The sequence below is a fragment of the Lissotriton vulgaris genome, unplaced genomic scaffold, assembly GCF_964263255.1.
Source record: "Lissotriton vulgaris unplaced genomic scaffold, aLisVul1.2 SCAFFOLD_1776, whole genome shotgun sequence".
In the NCBI taxonomy this organism is placed as follows: Eukaryota; Metazoa; Chordata; class Amphibia; order Caudata; family Salamandridae; genus Lissotriton; species Lissotriton vulgaris.
This window is the reverse complement of record NW_028255419.1, coordinates 214,912-220,328: the sequence shown is the minus strand read 5'-3', so window position 1 is coordinate 220,328 and position 5,417 is coordinate 214,912. Positions and strand designations below refer to the sequence as shown.

General features: G+C 47.6%; 1 pseudogene; it reads right to left on the bottom strand.

The window, feature by feature from the left end:
• Positions 1 to 2,256: 2,256 nt before the first annotated feature.
• On the bottom strand, positions 2,257 to 2,558 carry LOC147659139 (large ribosomal subunit protein eL36 pseudogene; annotated as a pseudogene).
• Between the last annotated feature and the right edge of the window lie 2,859 nt (positions 2,559 to 5,417).

Here is a 5,417-nt window from a genome sequence, read left to right as displayed (position 1 = left end):
CCCCATTACCACCCGACACCAGTGTGACGGTCAACGTAGCCCAGTGTTCCACATTGAATAGCGCAGGAGCAGTGAGTGCCTTCCAGCGGCGTATCGATAGCAAGAAGAATGCCAAGAAGCGCCATTCCTTCACCGCCCTGAGCATGACTCACAAAGCCTCTCAGGCCATGAACATCCGGCACTCCATGGAAATTAGCGCGCCCGTCTTGATCAGTTCCAGCGATCCCCGAGCTGCTGCCAGAATTGGAGAATTGACGCATCTTTCCTCCAGTGCTCCAGCCCAGGTAATTATGAAGACATTTTTGAGTTATGTTTGGTCAATTGGTTGTATGAAGTTGGTAACATCTGAGAGTCTTGGTTGTCAACTTCCCTTCACAAGCCAGCAACGATCTATGTAGACCGCTATAGGACTGGTTGGCAGGACAGGTCTGTCTATAATCGAAGAGAGGCGAAAGATCATTATAAGATGCTGGTCAGAGAAAATATAGTGGTTGGAGAATGGTTCTGGTGAGACAGAGGTGTGTGCACCATCAGAGGACAGCTTTGTGTTTGACACCCAGCATGGATGAATCTGTGAAAGTTGGTGTGAAATGACAAAGGGAGCTGACCTCACTGAAAACCATGTCTCTAGGGACAATTCTGTTTTGATGCATGCGCTGATAGTTGTATGCAATAAAAGAAACCATAATCCGACAAATCAGTTCCACAATGAGACTCATATCTCACAGTGTGAAATATGGAAATTGCAAGCAAGCTATGAAAATGAAAAAAACTGAAGTAAATAATGTATGAAAATATATTTTTTAAAACCCTGGATAATGTGTTCCAGACAATTCAGAAATACTCCATATCAGTTGAGAGGAGATGGACGAAAAAGAGACAGAGTACATGAACTGTCTGAGAAGAGACAGAAGGAACAGCAGGCAGAAGAGGATATGAAGGAACTAGCATGGTTCGTGGTAGGGCCTCAGCAAAGGCTGAAAAGGCTGTCAAGTTTGCAAAACCTTTGCCTGCTAGGGACCGTTTCTGCTACAAAGGTTTGCCCACAAGATTTTCTGCAAGGCAATTCTTCTTTTTTGTTGGTATTTTGTTCCACAAAACCTATTATTTATAAGATGCTTTATGTATTTTTTTCTATACCTGTAAACTTTGTGAAGTTTGTGAAGCTTCTGCAACTTTGCACATCCTTAGCATGCTTGCGTTGGATAAAAATGGAACCTTACTTTAAGATCAAAATTTAAGGAATGGGTGTTGTAAGGAGGCACATGTAGATATGTTTCGGCTTACAGTGGAGAGGGCGGGGGAAGGTGCACAGCTAAGAATCAAGTGGAGTCTTAGGGCTTGTGATTGAGGGTTACTGACAGCTGAAAGAGGGTACCAGAATAAGTAGTGGAAGAATTGCAGATGTAGCAGGGTCCGATTATTATGTTTAGGATTGAGGGCATTAACCACTGTAAGAGGGGTCCGGAATGACGTTTTGCTAGAGTTTGGTGTTGAGGGCGATTGTTAAAGCTATGAGAAGATCAAGTATTAGGTGTGCTAGAGTGAAACACCTAGGGCCCGATTCACAAAGGTAAAATGAGACGAAAGTATAACTATACAACTTTCGGTATTCACAAAGGGCATTTACTATTCGTAAATCCCCTTTTTGAATACCAAAAGTCCTAAAGTTCAACATTTGGTATTCACAAAGGGCATATGTGAGTAGTAAATGCCCTTTGTGAATACCAAAAGTCGTAAAGTTCAACATTTGGTATTCACAAAGGGCATTTGTGAGTAGTAAATACCCTTTGTGAATACCAAAAGTCGTAAAGTTAGTCTTTCGTCTTAGTTTACTTTTGTGAATGGGCCTCCTAGTTTACAGCAAATTGGTGAATTAATCAAGCTGATGTAATGTAGCAAGTGTAAACCTGCACCAAATCTTTCCAATCAAAAAGCCTAGATGGATAGACCCAAAGTCGGGTGGCCACAAAATACCCTCTCTCGCTGGCATCACACATCTTGGCTTAACCCTCCAAAGGTTATTGTGCAAGCAATGTTTATACTGGCTTGTCAAGATCTGTTTATTTTCTCAGCATTTCCTAAATCTTACAAATCATGTCTTTCCTGTGGTTATTCAGAAAGTATTGTGTCAATAGTATTTCAACTAGGCTTCTGCAAACAGAGAACTCACATCTGGAGTGATGTCAGAGGAACTATTTTTTTGTGTGTTTTTTAAAAAAAAAACACGTTTTATTGTTTAGACTTTTGTACAGCTTAACCCTTCTTGGCAGCAGCCTTTCTCATTGCCGACAGGACGCTGCTGAGCTCTTCACTCTTTCACTTGGCACGAATGTGAGTACCAACCCCTTTCTTGATGAATTTAAGAGCACGCTTGTCCTTGGATACTTTAAGCAAATCCATGGCACGCCTCTCATAGAGAGTGAAGCCACACACCTCACAAATTTGTTGTGTTTGGGCAAACGTCCTTTCCTGCCACACTGCCTGGGTTGAGACACATTCCTGGTAATTTGGTGTCCTTTGTTAAGGCCAACGGCCATAGGATAGCGGCTTGCCATAGCTGCACTCCGTTATGGCGGACACACCGGAAGGGCGTCAGAGGAACTACTTTGTCTCAAGTATTGCAGCTGGGCCACAGCAACTTGAGTATTTCACAATTTTCACTAAAGTCTCTTTTCTAGGCTTGACCTAGGAACTGAGCTATTCTCTGGGGTACTTATAAATTGCAGCTGAGTTGTCCTTATTGGGGCTATTGTATCACTAAAACTGAATGAATGATGTCTTCTCCAATCATCCTGGGGTATAGCAAGTTAATCAGGACTCGACAACCACTTCTGTATTGGGCTTTTTTTTCAGTCTGACTCCAGGTGTAGGCCATATCCTTGAAGTCAGCCTCAAGACCTGAGCACCAGGTATTTCCTGGCCCTCTGCTTTTCCTTTTCCCATGATGGTTCCAGGTTAGGACATGCCTAGTTGTATGTGACGCCGGCTTTCGGAGGATGTTACCTTTCCAGACCCAGCATCTTTTCATGATTTCTTCATGGACATGGAGTTCGGAAGTCTGCTGCCATGGATCGTTGTTGCAGATTGGTTTTGCCAGTGGATTTGGAGGAGTTTCCTCAGACAGGTGTTGATGAAGATCCGGACTCTGTTGGTGGTGGTCATTGTTGCCCTTCAAGTTTCTACTCCATACAAAAAGACCGATTTTATATCAGTTTTCAGAAGCCTGATCTTGGGGGCCATGGCCTACCTTGTGATGGAGTGAGACATGCCTATCTGTGGTCCCAGCTCCCCACTTACCGTCTTAGTTTCATTTCCTCACCAGAGATGAGGAGAAACGGCACTATCAGGTGCCCTGGCCCGCGACATCCCCAGACACCGGGGAGGTGAGCCTAAGCATGAATAAGAAGCACTGAGGCGACCCTGGCAGCACACGGCTGGAGAGGCATACGGTCCGACTGCCATCTTGTGGAATGGCGAACCTGGGACAGGGTCTTAAAATCTCGCTGGCATTGCTGCAAGCTTCCAGCGCAACCTGAGAGACAGCCCTCCTCCCGGTCACCTCCACTGGGACTGGAGCACCCGTGGACCCGCTTGACCTCACCTCCAGCCTCAGGGCGGGTTAGAGCTGCCATATTGCAGTGGTCTGTATGGCGGCATATGTGCTGTGTTGCCATAAAGACTGTGTAGTGGCTCCCCCGGCCATTCCAAACCCCCTTCTAGCCACTGCATGCCAAATACACAATGAGTGGACTGAATTTCCCAACATGCCCTGGAACGAACCTGACGTTCCTTGGGCGGAGCATCACATGACCCAGTCACCTCCTTGAAAACCAGTGATCCCAGGGTGGGTGGGCGGGACTGAGGCCCTACAGCATCACTGCTTTGCCATGGACTACACCACACTCTGGTGCGAGCTCCCTGACCCCGACCATCCCCTTCTGGACTGACAGCACCCATAAACCTGCTTTGACTTGTAAGCATACCCAGGGCTGCCACCATTTTGAACCGGCCCATGCTGCAGCCTGAGTGCTGTATGGTCGTGGCACAAGATACTTCTAACTAGACACGGGCGGGGTGCTGTGGTCCCCCCAGTCCTCCTGGAGCATTGCCTTGCCACTGCCTGTCAACTACGTAGCGGGTGAAGTGAAACTTAAGGACTTGCCTCTCCCTACCGCTGGAGGCATCCCACTAGTGTTGCCCCTGGGACCCTGCTGCGCTCTTCGTGAGTGCTCTGCACCAGCGCGTGAACTCGGAAGCCGTCTGGGACCTCTGGCTCTGGCTTTGCAGTGCACACCTAGCGTTCTGCCCTATGGCCCCTTAAGCCTGGTGAGTCCCTCTACTTTGTCTTGGGGCCAGCGGATGCATTCACCTGAAAGGCTTGTTGACAGCAGATTGAAAAGCAGATGCATTCACCTGAAAGGCTTGTTGAGGGCAGATTGAAAAAAATGGTGGCGGACATGGACACTCTGCAGCGGGCCCCTAGGCTCTGTCAGCTAACCTGCTATGGACCTGTGCAATCTACTGCCTTCACTGCTTCTGGGGTCCTGTGTAGGACAGTCCTCCCAGCCTGGTTCTAGACTAAAGCATCATTATGAGGGCACATCCCTGTGAACCCCCTTTCTCTGGCTTAGGCGGCGACCTAGTGAGCTGGGTCCTATGTACTCTGTGTAAGCCCTGGGGCATTAAAGACTTTACATCGCCACCGCCAGTCCTGTGCCATACATCATCCTGTGCTCTGCCTGTAATTGCCTCCATTGAGTAGGGTGCCAGGCGGTGACCTTCTGCCATGGCCCTGGGACTCACCTCAGCTCCGCCACCGGACTCTTGTACCTCTTCGGGGGACTGGCTCCTTATTCTGCTTCATGCACTGTGTGGGAAGTTGGGTGCTGCTACTGAGATCTGCGGAATGTATCCATTTACAGGGCCCTTCTGTAAAGGCCACCCCCAGGGCTCCTGCACATACTGAGGAATATTGCATCTATCTGTCATACCACGTGACAGATCCGCGAAGCACACCTTCAGTGGCCAACTCAAAGACAATCCATTCACCACCTTGTGGCAGAAGTTATATTCTGCATGCATGGACCCTTGTGGCACCACTCCAGCTCTGTAGATGCTTCCACAGTGCCTATCACACAAGCTTATATGGACAAGTTTCTCCAGGAAATCAGACCAGAAATAGGCTGTCTCAAATCCGATGTCAAGACCTGCATGCATGAGCTCAAATGAGAGGTTAACAAAATCGGTGGGCACTTGGATAACCTGAACCTTTCTGTAGATGTCCACTCAGAAGAACAGGAAGCACTATAGCACAGGGTCATGACCTTGGAGGAGCAGCAAATCAAATTGCAATTGAAATAGAGTGATTTAGAAAATAGAAGCAGGAGGAACAACATCCACATCAGAGGGATTCT